The 18,700-nt window shown below is 38.6% G+C and overlaps 1 pseudogene; it reads right to left on the bottom strand.

The window, feature by feature from the left end:
* Window positions 1-965: 965 nt before the first annotated feature.
* On the bottom strand, window positions 966-1,892 carry LOC100050118 (serine/threonine-protein phosphatase 4 catalytic subunit pseudogene; annotated as a pseudogene).
* Between the last annotated feature and the right edge of the window lie 16,808 nt (window positions 1,893-18,700).

The raw sequence follows: 18,700 nt of genomic DNA on the forward strand, positions 1-18,700 counted from the left end.
CTTAAGGTTACACTTGTGTTTTGAAAAATGGGCAGTTGGAGAACAACTTCTTGCTCACAGAACTCTGAGATATTCCTGGTTTGATCAACACTGCACCACATCAGAGTCATCTGTAAAAGCACACATTCAAGCATCAAATACGTATTATAAGAAAGGAGATGATTCATTCTTTTATTGTGCACACATTTTCATGAGCTGCAAAGATGAGAATGTGACGAATGTCATAATGTCGTCAAATTTGTGGGTTTTGGGGTAAATCTCACTGGAGGTGGACACCAGGATTGATTCTAGGCTGGAATCTGCAAGCAGAAGTAAGCACTGTAGAGATCCTCTTGTTTCACCTCTGGTAACCGGTCCCCTTCCCACCAGAGTTTATCATGAAGTTGATGATGGAAATATTTATCCCAAAATGTAACATGTTAAATAAATCCCTCTGATAGACTGATTGAGATATGATAACACAATTTTTGGGAATTAACTCTAGAGTAATTTACAAGCTAGGGAAACTTAAAGCAGGGACCCCGATCAGAAAGAAGTATGAAGTAGAATGGTGTTTTCTAAATTGTAGTTATTAGAGTCACATTTTTGATTTCCCATTTGTAAATAACTCCTGAGCTATTATGTACTGAATAGTTTCCTTCAAATCAACTATTTTTCTTTTTTCTAAAATTTAATCAATACATTTTTTCCTTGAAATTTTTATCTGAAAAACAAACAAAAAATAAAGGAAAAAGACCAAAAAAGTATTGTAAACTTAATGGTTCAAGTGGGGAGAAAGGAGAGGAGGAGTCTGGGGCTGAGGCTCAGAGTCTGTTCAGGGCAATTTCATATCCTCAAAGTTCCCTCTTCGAGTAAGACAGAAAAGCCTGGGACAGACCCCAGCCCCAAGTGCTTACCCTCCTCTAGAGAAGAGTCACAGTGTTCCGGGGGGCCGGGGGGGTGGAGGTAGGCAAGGGCTAAAAGGATCACAGAAAGTAGCCAGCCATGGGCTTCTTGGAAGGAATGCCCGCATCTCTTGGGGAGTGGCCTCTAAGATGATGAAATCTTTCTGGAGTTATTCATCCAGCTCGAAGATGGTCGCTGCATTCCCACAGCAGTAGCAATAGTTGAGTGACAACTCCACCGTGAGCACAGTTTCACTGAAGCACCACCTGTCATCTTCCATCACCAGCTGGTGAGCACAAGGCAGGTCATGTCAATGCCATTGGCTGCATGGAACTGGGCCACCAACTCACTGCCAAACAGGTAGCCAGCCCTACGGGGGCTCGCATCCCAGCCTGTTGTATCTTCATGGTCAGACTTGAGCAGGTCACTCATGGGCCAGTCATGAGGCACCCCTGACTTTCGGTCAACCCTCTGGGTCTGGTCCAGGGTCTACATGGATGGGGAGAGGCCTCTGTGCATGCAGAAGATCTTATCATAGATGACGGCCAACAAAGCTGTGGTAGTCAAAGATCTCAGGGCAGTACTGCTACATAGTCACCAAGCCATATTTACGCGGGCAGTCATCATAAGAGCTGTAGACCTGGGTGGTCTGGTGGCTCTCATGGTTGCCTGGGATCAGGGTGATGCGGTAAGGATAACAAACCTCAACGTCCAACAGAAAGAGGAACGTTCAATGATGCCATAGTAACCACGATCCACAATGTCTCCTGTGAAGAGGTAGTTGGTCTCAGGGAAGTTGCCACCTACTCTAACAGCTCCTAGAGGTCATAGACTTGTCCATGGATGTTGCCACATACTGTGGCTGGAGAGTCCACGCCTCTGCATGCTGCTGTCTTCTACCAAGATCTCTCTGGCCTTAACGCACAGGGCTTGACTTCCCTCTCCTTGATGATCTCACAACACAGCAGCTGCTCCATCTGCTTGTCCATGTAGTTGATCTTTGCCATGGCCCACCCACCTTACCTCTACCCCCAGCCTCTAAGCGCCGGTCAGAGCTGGGGCACTGCCCCTTCAACTCTGCCCAGGCACAGGGTCTCTGCCACCATGGCTCTGGCTCCAGCTCTCAGGCTCCCTGCCTTCCATTTTCCCTCCACTTTGGGTCCTTGCCTTGCTACCCAATCTTCCACCTTTTATCTTTTTGCAGTTTTTCTCCCTTCTTACCTCTAGTCTTCCCCACCCCATTTCGCTTGATTTCTGTTCATTTCCTTTTCAGATTTTGTTTAGCTATTTCTTATTTTTCCCTTTTTTAAATTCTGTTATTAGTCCACATTCAATGTCTTACGTTCCATCTCTTGTTCATCAAGGTATTTCCCCAAATAAAACAGTTAACTCTCTAAAAACTGTTTACAAATGTCCACCTACATGGCAATATTATATTTAATAAAAATGTAATAAGTAATACATAAATAATAAAATTATAACCTTTACTGAGAGCTTACTATATGGTAAATACTTTTCTATGTGCTTTACACAAATGAACTCATTATCCTCCTAAAAAATACCTTGATCTAGATATTATTATTTTATCCAGTTTATAAATAAGGAAATGGAAGCTAAGAGACATTAAATATATTGCCCAAAATTGTTGCTGGTTGGTATTGGAGCCAAGATTCAAACTTTGACATTTTCGCTCCTAAACTGATGCTCTTAATGTTACAATATAATGCACGTAAAACACGTGAAAACTATCCCACTGAAATCTCAGAAACACATGTTATGCATTCTTTCAGAGAAAATACTAGGGAGAATTATATTCCACAAAAAATGTCTTCATGTAAGTAACAGGAAAACAAAAAGTACACAGCTTATCCTAGGTGGGTAATAAGGCAACAAAAATATAGTAAGAAACATGAATATAATGGACAAAATTCCATTTTATCTGTTGTCTTCAATTCAAATGACGGTTTTTGAGTTCTTTTGAAAATAAACAATGGTATGAAAATTTTCCTTTCACTTAAATTAATGAGTTTGACCATGTTTTTCAATGAACGTTAAAAATAGGAAGTATGACACATTATATATACATTCTTCTTTTCTCTAATTACTAGTTTGCAAAGGAAGAGTGCTTACTAGGTAATTTAAAATTTAAGAGAATTGAAATTGATTCTGGAACGTAATTTCATACAATTATGATGAGCTTTTTCAGTAGGGTGAATGCATGCATGTATGTGTGTCTATCGTCTGCAATCCCCTGGACTGGAAGGGGGCGCCTACCTTTTGTCTAGGATGGCCTACATTCAATGTCAATAAATGTTGCTAAAATTTATGGCAGTCAAATACAGACAAAACAATTCTATAAATTTGAACAGCAACACATGGTTTATGCATTTGAACTTGCAAATTGGATAGACAGCTTCCTAAAAGAGCATTTTTAAAATGACGAAATCATCTTTGCAGACTCTAGAAAAGGTGTTAAAAAGCTGAGTTAAGGGAGGTAAAAGGTGAGAACAATTATCTATCTTTAGAGCATAACAAATAATCATGATGTAAATTAGGTTCTTGCGATAAGGAATAAATTAGCACTTAACTTTACATAATGGCTTAAAAACGAACTACCCTCATAACATCAGAAGTAAGAGAAATTGAACACATCCCTTTGCTTTGCCGTCTTGGCCAGATCTGAGTGCGCAGTGATGAAGATTGATGGTGGTGAGATCCTAAGTTTGTTTTTCCATCTTCCTTTCTCATAGTCTTCATGGGAGAGTGTCAATATGTATTGATCTTTCTTCACTAGTGTTTCTTCTTACTGCTCTGCCTTAAGAGGCCTTAATTCTTTGAGAAGTTATCATTCTCGAACAAAAGAATGGCCTGACCAAAGTCTAATAATTCTGTAATATGTGGAAAAGTACATTTGCTTTAAAGAATTGTTCCTAGTCTACCAGAAAAATCTCGCAAAAGAGAAAATTGTTTCTACCAGGGTGAGTTTATGTGTTTTTGTCTTATTTTTGCAGACACAATACAAATTTAAGAAACTTTCTGAAGTTTGGAATTTCCTGAGTTATGTGTGATTCAGGCAAATAAACAAGATTTGTCTGGTTCAAATGTGAAGACGTGATTAATTTCAGAGAACTTGGTGACATTTTCAATGTGCACATCAAGGATTAGGAGATATATAAGTAGGAAACAAATGCCAAAGAGAGCAGAGCTGTGGTTTGCTAAACACTGCATACAACACAGGTTCTTATGCTGTTTATACAACGGCTAGGATTTGCAGCTCACATAAAACCATGAAATGTCCTGAGCTGAATTAATAAGTGAGATGTGTGGGTGTAAGGAAGTCATTTTTAAAGTATCATCTTGCAAGAAGTTTGTTTTTAATTATCAGTGACAAGGAAGAATACGGACAAAATTACCTCATTCACCACTAGGGAAACTTTCCTTTGAACAAATTTGAATATTTGCATTTGACATCTAAAGCCAGACTAGATGGATGACATCTATACAGGGGGATTAGATTCAAAGGCAGAGACAGCTGTATTTCAGCCCTAGAATGTTATGGTACTCAAATTTGAGATGATTTTATAATAGTGAATATGTATTACATGCCTGGCAATGAACTCTGCAGTAATTTAATAAAACGTCTTTCCATTATGGAAACCTATTACTAGAGAGTTAAATTTCCCATGGAATTCTGCACAAACACCTTTTTTTAATGTTGCTTCTTGTCTCTCCTTAGAGGATTAAAGATATTGTAATATGTAATCTGATTCTGTCAGACTGTATGAGCCTGCTCTCACTTATTTCAAATTTTGATATAATTGCTTTCCCTTCTAAGCTTTTTACTGTAATAGGATGCTAATAATCAAAAAATTCACAGCTGAATTTCTATGCAGCAGAACTCTCCACCATTATTTAACCTTAGCTTCCTGCTGACTGTTCTAGTTGATAACCTATAATATTCTATTTTTTACAGTTCATTCTTTTTAATGGCTGCCTAATCTGCCATCATATGGATATATTGCATTATTTATCTATTGATCTATTTGTATGTAGGTTTTCCTAATTTTTGTCCAGCTTTTTTGATGTAGAGTTGACATATAACGTTATATATGGTTAAGGCATACAATGTGTTGATTTGATACTGTGTATAGTAAAATGATGACCACCACAGCGTTAGTTTCTTTTTTGTGATGAGAACATTTAAGATCTACTCTCTTCAGTACACAATACAGCATTGTTAACTATAGCATCATGCTGCATATTAGATCCCCAGAACTTACTCATCTTATAACCGGAAGTTTGTACCCTTTGAACAATATCTCTCCATTCTCCTCATCCCCCAGCCCCTGGTACCCACCATTCTACTCTTTATTTCTATGGTTCGCCTTTTTAGATTCCACATATAAGTGAAATAATACAGTATTTTTCTCTCTCTGACTTATTTCATTTAGTATAATACCCTTGAAGTCCATCCGTGTTGTCGAACACGGCAAGATTTCCTTATTTTTCATGGATAGATAATATTCCCTTATATATATACATATACATATATGTATATTTACCACATCTTCTATTCCCCACATCCTTGGTGGGGAAAGGAGACAATAGAGTAGAAATTACAACTAGGTCCTCCATATCTGAACATTTAAGAGTATGCTAGAAATTTAGGGGGTTATAAATATTTCCATTCTCCTCATCTGGAAATGTTCACTTAGATTTAAGATTTATGAACTCTTTTTTTCTCATTGTGCATTTTGTAGATTTTAAGTGGCCACCGTTAAATTTTCTTCAGGAATTTTGGAATTTTCTTGAGGACTTCCTATATAATAAGTGGGCTGCCTATTAAATGAAACATTAAGTTGAGAGACTTATTGTTGCAGGTCTAGAATTTTATAAATACTGTGTATGAAAGTATAGGTTTTGAGGACAAATAATATAATTAAATGTATAGAAATTCCAGGGATACTGCCATTTTGGTTGGAGGATTTATGATTCCTTGAAATACGTTTGAAAGTATGCCTGTTGTCTAATTTTTCCACCAAATAATTAATTAGTGTTGACCTTTTTCTATTATTGTTAATGTGGAGGATGTTAGTGACAAGGTTGGATGGAGCGTAGCAGGCATGGAAGTTTCGGTAAGGACAGTCTGGGGCCCTGAAAAACTCAGAATGCCTGGCACATACTGCTTTATACTCAATGGTGCATTTTATAAATTTAAATAATTATTTTTTCATAAGGAGGCAAACCATCGCTAAATCCCTCCTTCCTTCTTTAATCCCTTTTAATCTCCATTCCTCATCTCTTTCCTCTTCCCACCACAGACAAAAATTTTAAAATGTTTAATATATATCCTTTTGTTTCTGAGCTCTTTTATGCAATATGTATTACTTTTTGTAGGCATGCATATTAATTTACAGAAACAATATTGTGCATATATATTGACTCATATATTTGCATTCAGTTTCTTACTTTTTTAACTCAAAAGTTAATATACTTTCAAAAGTTCAATATACTTTTGAAAGTATATTGAACTATAACATATATACAGAAAAGCATGCAAAATATACAACTTGGAGAATGTTTACAAGCTGAACACACATGCGTTATCAGCATCCACATCAAGAAATATAACATTATCAGCACTCCAACTGCCCCCACATGTCCCCTCCCAATCATCTCCTCCCATAAAAGGAACTATCGTTATGGCTTCTAACACCCAAATTAGTTTTGCGTGATTTAAATTGCATATAGTTGAGATCATATGATATACACTCTTTTGTGATGGCTAAACATTATGTCTCTGAGAGTCATCCATCCAGGTGGTTATGTTTAGCAGGTTTTCCTTCTCATTTCTGCATAGTTTTCTGTAGTATGAATATACCATACCTTGCCCATTCTATTTTTGTTGGACTTTGAGATTTTCCCGGGTGGGCTATTACTAGTAGTCCTACTCGTGCATGTAATTTGGTGAACATATGCCCATATTTCTCCTAGCTGTATACTTAGGAGTATAATTGCTGGTGCATAGTGTATGCTACAAGTTCAGCTTTAGGAGACACTATCAAAGGATTTTCCAAAGCGGTTTATCACATTGTGCTCTCATAACTGTATGTGAAAATTTCATTTTTGCTAATACTTGGCACTGTCTGCTTTTTAATTTTATCTATTTTAGTGGTCGTGTAGTAGTATCTCATGAAATTATTAACAGCTTTATGGAGGTATAATTGACATACAATAAACTGCACATATTTATTTATTTATTTTTAATTTTTATTTTTTAACTTATTTATTTTTATTGTGGTAATATTGGTTTATAACATTATATAAATTTCAGATGTACATCATTATATTTCTATTCCTGTGTAGATAACATCATGTTCACCACCCAAAGACTAATCCCAACCCATCACCACACACGTGTGCCTAAGCACCGCTTTCATCCTCCTCCCTCCCCCCTTCCCCTCTGGTAACCACCAATCCAATCTCTGTCTCTACGTGATTGTTTTTGATTTTATCTTCTATCTATGAGTGAGATCATACAGCATTTGACTCTCTCCCTCTGACTTATTTCACTTAGCATAATACCCTCACGGTCCACCCATGTTGTCACTGATGGCTGGATTTCACCGTTTCTTATGGCTGAGTAGTATTCCACTGTGTATATATACCATATCTTCTTTATCCATTTGTCCCTTGATGGGCACCCACGTTGCTTCCAAGTCTTGGCTATTGTGCAGAATGCTGCAATGAACATAGGGGTACATGTATCTTTGCGCATTCATGTTTTCATGTTCTTTGGATAAATACCAGCAGCGGAATAGCCAGATCATATGGTACTTCTATTCTTAATTTTTTGAAGAATCTCCATACTGTTTTCCATGGTGGCTGCACCAGTTTGCACTCTTACCAGCAGTGTATGAGAGTTCCCTTCTCTCCACATCCTCTCCAACACTTATTATTTCTTGTCTTGTTAATTGTAGCCATTCCCATAGGAGTGAGGTAATATCTCATCGTAGTTTTGATTTGCATTTCCCTGATGGTTAATGATGTTGAACATCTTTTCATGTGCCTGTTGGCCCTCTGTATATCCTTTTTGGAGAAATGTCTATTCAGATCTTTTGCTCATTTTTTCATTGGGTTGTTAGTTTTTTTGTTGTTGAGATGTATGAGTTTGTGGTATATTTTGGATATTAACCCTTCATCAGATATATGGTTGGCAAAAATCTTCTCCCAATTGATAGGTTGTCTTTTCATTTTGTTGATGGTTTCTTTTGCTGTGCAGAAGCTTTTTAGTTTGGTATAGCCCCGTTTGTTTATTTTTTCTATTGTTTCCCTTTCCAGGTCAGACATGGTACTTGAAAATAGGCTTCTAAGACTCATGTCTGAAGAGCATACTGCCTGTGTTTTCTTCTAGAAATTTCACGGCTTCAGGTCTTACATTCAAGTCTTTAATCCACTTTGAATTAATTTTTGTATATGGTGTAAGATAATGGGCTACTTTCATTCTTTTGCATGTGGCTGTCCAATTTTCAGAACAACATTTATTGAGGAGACTTTCCTTTCTCCATTATATGTCCTTGGTGCCCTTGTTGAAAAATAGTTGTCTATAGATGTGTGGGAAACTGCACACATTTAAAATGCACCATTTGGGCCCAGCCCTGCAGCCTAGTGGTTAAGTTTGGCATGCTCCGCTTTGGTGGCCCTGGTTTGTTTCCCAGGCATGGACATACACCACTTGTCAGAGGCCATGCTGTGGCGGTGACCCACATACAAAATAGGGAAAAATTGGCACAGGTGTTAGCTCAGGGCAAAACTTCCTCAAGCAAAAAGAGGAAGATTGGCAACAGATGTTAGCTCAGGGTAAATCTTCCTCAGCAAAATAAAAATGAAAAAGTATGGGGGCCAGCCCCATGGCCAAGTGGTTAAGTTCACATGCTCTGGTTTGGTGGCCCAGTGTTTCGCTGGTTGGGATCCTGGGAACAGATGTGGCACCTCTCATCAAGTCATGTTGAGGTGGCGTCCCATATAGCACAACCAGAGGCACTCACGACTAGAATATACAACCATGTACTTATGTACTGAGGGGCTTTGGCAAGAAGAAGAAGGAAAAAAAAAAAGAAGATTGTCAACAGTTGTTAGCTTAGGTTCCAATCTTTAAAAAAATGCTAAAAAGTTAAGTGTGCAATTTGATGAGTGTTGACAAAGGTGTACACCTGTGAAACCATCGCCACAATCAAGATAATGGTCATAACCATCACCCCTAAAGATTTCCTCACATCCTTTTGTAACTGCTCCATCCTGTCCCTCCTTTTCTCCCCTACACCCAGAGCAACCACTTTATCTTTGTTCCCATGTATACATTTTTTTTCCTTTAGTTGCTTTTAAGATTTTTTTGTTTGTTACTGATTTTAAGTAATTTGATTTTGATGTGTCTTTGTGTCAATGTCTTCATGTTTCCTGTGGTAGGCTTTGTGCTTTTATGAACTCTACGTTTATTATTTTTATCTAATTTGAAAATTTGGGGCCATTATTTCCTTAAATATTTTTTTCTGGCTTCCCACTCTCTCCTGTCCTTCAGGGACCCTGATTACACATACATTAAGCTGATCAAAGAAGTCCCACAGCTCGCTCATGCCCTATTATTTTTTTCCATATTTTTTCTGTGCTTAATTTTGCATATTTTATTGCCACATCTTCAAGTTTACTGTTTCTTCTCAACATCTAATCTCTCATTAATTAATCACATCTGTTTATTTTTTTCCCCTGAAATTTTACTTTTTCTGTCTAGAATTTTAGAATTTCCATTTTGCTCATTTTTATTCTATCTTCCATGTCTCTGGTTAACATATTCATATTTTTTTCTACCTTCTTAAACATATGGAATATAATGATAAAAGTTGTTTCCATATTGCTTTTTACTAATTCTCTCATCTGAGCAATTTCAGGGTCTGTTTCTATTGACTGATTTTTCTCCACATCCTGGATTTTTTTCCGCTTCTTTGCACACCTGGTAGTTTTGGATTGAATGCTAGATAGTGTGAATTTTAACTTGTCAAATGCCAGATATTTTCGTATTTCTATAATTATTTTGGAGATGTGTTCTGGGACTCAGTTGCTACCTGGGAACAAGTTTAATCTTTTTGAGGGTTTCCTATTCAGCTGTGATCAACAGGACCAGAGCAGCCTGTATGGTAAATGTCTATTCAGGTCATTTGTCTATTTTTCTATTGGGTTATCTGCCTTTCCCTTAATGACTCTAAGGATATATATTCATTCTATATATGAGGCATTTATTGAATATACAGGAAAAATCCTTTCTCACTCTGTGGTATGCTGTTTGAACTTTCCCTCAATCAAAACGTTTCCTGAGAAAGAACATCATAAATATATTTCCCTCCCCAAAAAGGGGTGTCTGCATTGCAACAGGGAGATAAGTGGCTTATCAAAAGCATGAAGGTCTCACAGTAGAATTTCCATTACCGGTTCGCTATGTCTAGAGGTTCACTGTAGCCCTGCCCAATATCTCTTCAGTCATAACATGATCGTGTATCTCCTTTGCTAGTTGCTAGGACTGATTGGTCCTGTTATAGAAAAGTAAAGACAAGCTTTCCCTATGACACTGTTGGCCTAGAGTGAGTCTATAGATATCACTTAAAAAAAGATCTCTGGGGGCCGCCCTGGTAGTTAGTGGTTAAGTTCATGTGCTCCACTTTGGCAGCCTGGGGTTTGTAGGTTCAGATCCCAGGCATGGACCTAGTACTGCTGATCAAGCCGCACAGTGGCTGCATCCCACATAAAACAGAGGAAGATTGGCACAGATGTTAGCTCACAGTCTTCCTCACAAAAAAAAGGAAAAATAAATCTCTGGAGACCATACTAAGAAACATCATAAAATAAATGCACCAGTCTTCCTTTTAATTAAAAATATGCTTTTGAAGATGAATATTTATTCAGAGGTAAAGATGCCTACAGGAATATTTTCCTAGAAATATGATTCATCCAGTGCTTTGGCTTTACAAAGAAAATGAATCTTTCTGCTTAAACGCTTCTGAATGGGAACCTGTTATATCAGCTATTTGTGTTTCAAAGGGAAAAGGGTTAATTAAATTACTTCAATTTAATCACTGAGACTTAAATAATTTCCATATCTTTGTCCAAATAATTTCCAAATATTCATTATTCCCAAATCATAACGACTGGGGAATTGACCTCCTTATTTCTCCATACCTTCCATCCAAGATAACATTAATTCATTTATCTTTTCAGAAATAATTGCGCACTATGATACAAGACACACTAAACTAGACATTAACTCTCCCCCAAAAAGAGTTTATAGTCTAGAGGGAAGAGACGTGAATAAATAGGCACAGAGGTCAGTACAGACACAGCCTTTAGACACCAGGCGCCGGTGGTCTACCTTGTTAGGGACTCATGCCTGAAGGAGGAGACGTCTAAGTCGACTTTTGTGTAAGATTTTTAAGGGTTAAATTTTAGCAGGTAATGAAGTCAATGGAGTCTCTCTAAGCCAGGACACAGCTGTCTTTTCCAAGTAAATGAATATTGCAAATCTTTAAGTATGATTGTCTCTGATGTGTATGTAAGGAGGAAGGAAGGGGGAAAAGGAGGAGTAGTAAGAAATCGGTAGAGAATTAACTAGGTTCTTTTGAAGAAAACCATATAAAACAGAGGAGTATATTGCCACTAGTCATCATCATCATCATCAAAACTACCACTTATTGAGCTTCAACTCTGTCCTGGGTGACCTACATGCATTGAAATCTAGCATCAATAATGGCCCTGTTTAAGGTCTTGCTGCTAGTAACTAGCAAAGCAAGAACGGGATTCAAAATCTGCCTCCTTAAAGACATGCTCCCTCCCCTTCACCAGGGTCTCAGAGAGCAGCCTGTGTAGCACATTCTAATGCAGTAAACTAGGAGAAAGGGAACCGTTTAATTGCAGAACTTGAGGGCACAGGTCCGTAAGAGAGATGTATAAGGCTCAGGCAAGTAGGATCTTTTCTAACTAGAAACTAAAAGAGCTGCTAAAAATATTGGATAATTTAAAGAAGACTAGTAAAGCTGTAATGTAGAAACTTCTAGTGGCAGGGCCTAGTAAGAACACCCAGAGAGTAAATGGGGTGGGGGAGGGGAGTGGTGAATGTGCTTGCAAGGATTGCTTAGTGCCTTCATTGCATTAGCTAAGCAAAGTGAAACCAGAGTTACTACATATCTTCACTCTCTATAGTTGGAAGGGGATCAGGATATGTCGCCCCAATATATGCCACGTGGGCATAAGGATTATTTGGGGTTGAAGGCAACTGAGAATCAACAGATGCAAGAAGACTTCTCTGCCTTCCCCTTATCTGCCTAAAATCAGGGCATAAATTTTCCTTTGAGGAAGGGCCCAACACTTATCACTGGAGACAGGGAGTCACATCCAGATGAATCTGTTCACCGTCATGTGTCATTTAATGATGAGGTTATGTTCCGAGAAATGTGTCGCTAGGTGATTTTGTCATTGTGCAACCATCATAGAGTGTACTTACACAAACCTAGATGGTATAGCCTGCTACACACTAGGCTATGTGGTACGAATCTTATGGGACCATCATCGTGTACGTAGTTGGTCATTGATCAAAACTTCATTATGCGGCGCAAGACTGTAAATAAACCTTACTAAAGTAGTGCTTATCTTCCATTATATTTATCCTCCATATATTTCCTAGTCACTTTCCCGCAATTTACCACTGCTAGAAACCCAAACTCCCTTTCCTCTTTCTAGTCACTTCTCCACAATTTATTGTCCTTCTTTAAAATGGTATATAAGCCCCTAAGTCTAACCACTTCTTTGAGTTTTCACTCCTTTCCTGTGAAGCTCCTGTACATGTAAAATTATTAACATCAATAAAATTGCACCTTTTCTCCAGTTAATCTATCTGTTGTCAGTTTAATTTGCAGGCCCAGCTACTTAACATAAAAAGGTAGAGGAAAATTATTTTTCCTCCCATCAATCTGTTCTTTAGACTTTCTCTCAAGAGTTAACATAATGTGGTGGGGAAAATATCTGACTAGGAGTTGAGATGCTTATTAGTCTTAGCCTGGACATTAGTTAGACTAGAAGAGGATGGTATATAGGATTTGCTTCATGACAGGTGGGATTTGTTGAAGAAGATTGAGAAGCTGCCTGTACATGATCAGTTACCAATGTCTGTAATAGGCACCGGAGGGGAGTAATTCCAATATACGTGCAGAATATATGTCATCTCTGGAATAAAAGATGGGTAAAATGTCTTTCACTTCTAACATTCAGTGAATTAGTTTGTACTTTAATGGGTTGTTGATATAGGATGGGAAAATTTAGCATGTTCCAAATTCCACCAGAGGAAAAAGTGGGCAGATGCCTGAAGCAATGATATAATGTTCAGGGGAGAAATAAAATTCCTTTCGAGTCTTGGGTGGTAAGAGAAGAAGCAATCCAATAACTACCAAGAATGCAATGTTCCGTTTCATCCTACATTGTCTAAAAACTGTGTTTGGGTGCTACAGATGCCTATAATCAAATATCATTAATGTATGGAGATAGATTTCCCCCTCTGTCCCAGTTCTAATGTTCAGGTTAATTTGCTGTCCTGGAAGAGAAATCCATATATCTATGAGGAATCTATTTAATATTATCAAAGACTTAGTTTCAACAAACTGATAAGGGACATTAAGTTCTTCCAGTGTGAAACAAATTGAATTTATTTAAATATGACCATCTTCGTAACATGTTGCATTTGAAGCTTCAGAAACTTGTTCCCACATAATTGAAGTTTACTCCCACCTCTTTCTCCCAGATGCAGATGTAATTTATGTAGAAGCAGACATTAAAATAAGTCACTCAGGGCACACTGGCTTTCATTTACACAATGTTCTTTGGGGGGAAAGTATTAAATCAATTTTAACCTGTTTGGGCCTGCATCCAAATAACGTGCAGGCCTATTTGAAGAGAATCAGTTCTGAAATTTGTAAAAGAGATCATATGAAATGCATTACTCAATTAACTAAAGGAATTTATACTTTATTATAGAATACTGTACCATCTGCCGGATGAATATAACTAATTAAATTTGACTTGGTATGTGATTTTAACAAACAGTTGAAAAATGAAAATTCTACAATGAATTCTTCAGCAGCACCTGAAATGATAGCTGCCCGCTGGGAAAGATTGCATCCAGCTCTGCTCAGGTTGCAGACAGACTTTCCATTGTCTGGCTGCAGTCTGCATAATGTTTGCATTAAAAAGCAGGTCAGTTTCAGTAACCACTCACAAGCAACACGAAAAACCCAAACGCAGGGTTTGTCTGCTATTGTTAAAGAGCTAACAAGCCAATATGATGAAATCAAAATGGTTGCAAAGCTTCCCCAGCCGCAGAAAAGAAATAACAACTTAGCTCTGAAGTGCACTGCGCAAATCCCTGTTTAAAAAGAGGCAACCAAAACAGCCCTGTAGGAAATAGCCATTGTTTGTAATATTGCAATTAAGTTGAAATGCTACAGTGACAAACCAGGGTCAAGCCATACTACTCTTTGGTCTTGGATATGAGGCAATCAAGCCTACCCTCTCTGTAGGTGTCAGTTGCATCTGTCAAATGGAAATAGTATTATGGCACCTTGTCAGGAGAGCTGTTAGCGGAACCAAAGGGTTTAGAAAGCACTTTATACCAAACACTGTGTAAACTTATTTATATGGATGCTGGAATAAGATTAGTTCAAAGAGAAACATTTCCATCTGAACCATGACTCCTCAATGTCAACTACTGAAGCATTGTGATAGTTGACTTTTCCGCTTTCCCCCCAGATGTTCTTATTCTGTTGACCTTGGTACAAAGAAATGCATCATTGATTGACCACCAACAAGGCTGCTAACTTTACATCTTTTATAAGAAGTAAGTCTTTTTTTTTTAAATTGGCACCTGAGCTAACAACTGCTGCCAATCTTCTTTCTTTCTTTCTTTTTTTTTTCCTGCTTCTTTTTCTCTCCAAATCCCCCCAGTACATAGTTCTATATCTTAGTTGTGGGTCCTTCCAGTTGTGGTGCGTGGGACGCCACCTCAACATGGCCTAATGAGCGGTGCCACGTCCGTGCCCAGGATCCAAACCCTGACTGCCCAAGTGGAGCTCGAGATCTTAACCACCCGGCCACGGGGTGACCCCTGGAAGTAAGTCTTTTGAAGATCAGTCATCATTTCTCTGGGGAACTTCGGTAAAATTAATAATATAGTCTCATATTTAAACGACATGGTATCTTTTTCAAAAAATGAAATAACAGTATATCATTTCCTTAAAGAAAGGGGCATTTCAAAGCACTCTCTCCTTTATCCAAAGGGTTGAACAGAAGTCCTTAAGAAGAAGGAGGAGATGAATAAGTGCAGCTGGCTCTGAGATCCATAAACGTAAGAGAGTAGTGTCGAGAAGCTGATCTGTATAATTTGGTGATAAAGGCTTCTGAGAAGCATATGCTTCCACTTTGGGCTGATGGTGTTTATGAAACACTCAGCATCATCACTCTTCAGAGGAGAGTTGGGGTTGAACAGAAAAGAAAACAGAAGATTTGTCTGAGAAACAGAAGGAGTTGATATCTTTAGGGCCTCTACGAGGAGAGAGGTTTCTCAAGTGTCATTTGTACAGGAATTAAGAATCCACAGGAAATGAGCATTTTGGAATTAACTAGCTCATTCAAATACTGAGGTTATTTTTCTGTAGCTATCTTCCTTGGTATGAAAATCATGGTTATCTTGGGGGCCTTCGTAAGACCGCTGAATTCAAAGTAACCTGTTGACGTGCGGGAATGATAGGAACAAACGCCAAATTGAAAGAAGCAGGAGGAACATATGAAATAAATCACTGCAGAGCTGAACACGTGTAGGTTGAGCTGGCCAAATTAGACTTTGGGAAAACCAAGGAAAAACAGAATGAGATGGATGCTTGGGGTTGCAGTGGAGGAATACAGTAATTCTCCTGAGGTCAGCAGAAGCTTCAACACACAAGCCTGAGCTATTGCATTTGAACCAGCTATAACAAAATTCCACCTAGAAAAGCCATCAAGCCTTGTTCTTTAATTGTATATTTATTAAAGACATTTTACAGGATATCCCTGTTAAGCTGACCTGCCTATTTACAATATGTGTCCACTTAGGACTGGATTTATAAACATATATCATTTGCCAAGCCTGAAAATTTCCAACATCTTTTGCAAATACATTATCCAGGCATTATTCAGAGACTGGAACTATCGTCCTGGTGAGATGATTTCTGGCAGGTCTCTGAGCAATTTCCTGCTCTAATATGTTCAGAGTAGGTGCTGACGGCACGTCAGTCAGGAAGAATGGGGCCCTGCACCTGTACTCACTGGAAAAAGCATCCTATCAAACTGGGGCACTGGGCCTTTCTTTCGGTGGCCTGTCTGATGTGGTGCTGGCCCGAGAAGAATCTCATCTTACTTTTGAAGTTTCCCTTTAAAATTGTTTTGAGCCAATCTGTCAACAGGTGTATGCTTTCTCTGCCAGATAGCAGCAATTAAGATATCAACGGCTGTTTCCTTGATTGCAGACGGGAAGCAGGAGGCTAAGATGTCTTCACCGAGCGCAGTTTAGGTTAGTGGCAGCATCTGGGTTTCTTTAAGGAACTGGCAGTTGACTTGATTGAGAAGATGGCATCAAGTGACATTTTTCAGGTCACAAAAAGGTAATGTGGAACAGAACCTTAAAAAGAACTGTTAGTAAGACCCACTGCCCCAACAATGACTGGACACACAGCCACTGCTCTCTTTGCTTAAGAAGAGGTTTTGCATTTAAATAATAGAGACCCACTGTAGGTTTTCACTGGATTTTTTTTTTTTTTTTGAGGAAGATTAGCCCTGAGCTAACATCCGTGCCCATCTTCCTCTACTTTCTATGTGGGACGCCTACCACAGCATGGCCTGACAAGCAGTGCCATGTCCGCACCCAGGATCCGAACCAGAGAACGCTGGGCTGCCGAAACAGAACGTGCGCACTTAACTGCTGCGCCACCGAGCCGGCCCTTCACTAGATTTTTAAAACTAGTTTCTTGGAGACAGATCTTTGGTGTACATATTTAATTTTAGAAAAACATACTTTTTAGAGTTAATACAATTCGGGTTTTCTTTACTTAATTTGATGTGACCCACCCAGTGCCATTCAGGAAGCACTATCAGCTATTACAGCTCCCTGACTGATACCTCTCGCTTCCCTCAAAGCAAGAATTGAGACATTATTATTATTAATAATAGGTATAACTGTTATTTATTAAATGCATACTACGTGCCTGGCACTGTTCCAAGTACTTCACCTGTATTATCTCATTTAATCCTCACAAAAAACACCATAAGATAGGTACTGTTATTATTTCCATTGTACAAATAAGGAAACTGCGGCACAGAAAGTATATTTAATACTAGAGGATTCCTATTCATCTGTCTAACTCCAGCTAATACATATCCTAGCCCAGAGTGGTTATGTCATAGGGTTATGATGTGACCTGCCTCTGGTACCCTACCTTCAGTCCCTGCCTTGGGTCCTATCCTACTGAGTTCAAAACCTGTTTTGAGTCAATTATTTTAAGACTCCCTGTTGCCTTTAACCAATGGCAAAAGTAACTCCTATTACTCAGATCTAAAACAGGTGTATGATATTAGCATATGTATTAACATTTAGTCCCCAAATTAAGTATATCTCACTTTAAACAATACTGATTGATTGATTGATTACTTCACTCATTCATTCGTAAGCTCAACAACTATTCATAGGGTGGTGAAAACCAAAATGTGGGAGTCAAGACCTCACTTTAAATCTGGTTTCTGCCATTTATCATTCATGTGATCTGAGGTATGATCCTCTCGCCAAAAGAACAGGGTCCTTGAAATCAGACAGACCTCGAGGCTTAATTGATTGCATGGATTTGGATAAATTACTTTAACTGCTCCCAGCCTCAGTTTCTTCACCTGTAAAAAACACAGGATTATTGTGAGGAGAATTCACATAAGCAGAGTACCTAGCATTGGACTGAGCACAGAACGTACACATTAAACTTCACCGATTGTTAACACAGAACTTTTCAGGGAGAAAGTATCTGTTGTGTCAAAGTAGATGCAAGTGGATTCCCAGGGAGAGGCAGGAGCGCTGTGGCCAGGATTTCAGGATCTACACCACCCCACTGCCTGGCCTGTCTTTCCGTTCTGGGGAGCCGCTCCAGCCAGAGCCAGGACTGAGCAAACAGTGGGGAAAGTATGAATTAAAAGGAAATCTCTCCATACTCCTCCTGACTGGCTGATCTTCTCATCCCTTTTCAACTTCAAAACAGCACATATTTCTTGCCACTAAGCAGCTGTGCGCAGCATTTACCGATCGTGCAATCCAACCCTAAGTGTAAAGTCGGCCCTGTAGTCCTCAAAGATCATTCACATGGATTTCACTGATTATGAGGAGGATTGTTGACATGTACAGATGTAGAAATTATCGATGCTTCTCACTTGAAGTGAGCCAGGTGTCTGTAAACGTCAGCCACAAATAATCCTATGTAGAAAGATAGAATGTAAGTTTTAAGGAAAGCAAAGTGAGATACTGATTTTTTTCCCCCTTTCTTAATAGTCTCTGCTTTGGAAGACATTTAAAAAAATTTTTTTATGATTGGCACCTGAGCTAACATCTGTTGCCAATCTTGTTTGTTTTTTCTTCTTCTTCTCCCCAAAGCCCCCAATACATAGTTGTATATTCTAGTTGTGAGTGCCTCTGGTTGTGCTTGGAAGACTTGCAAGT

This window comes from Equus caballus, chromosome 6, assembly GCF_041296265.1.
Source record: "Equus caballus isolate H_3958 breed thoroughbred chromosome 6, TB-T2T, whole genome shotgun sequence".
In the NCBI taxonomy this organism is placed as follows: domain Eukaryota; kingdom Metazoa; phylum Chordata; class Mammalia; order Perissodactyla; family Equidae; genus Equus; species Equus caballus.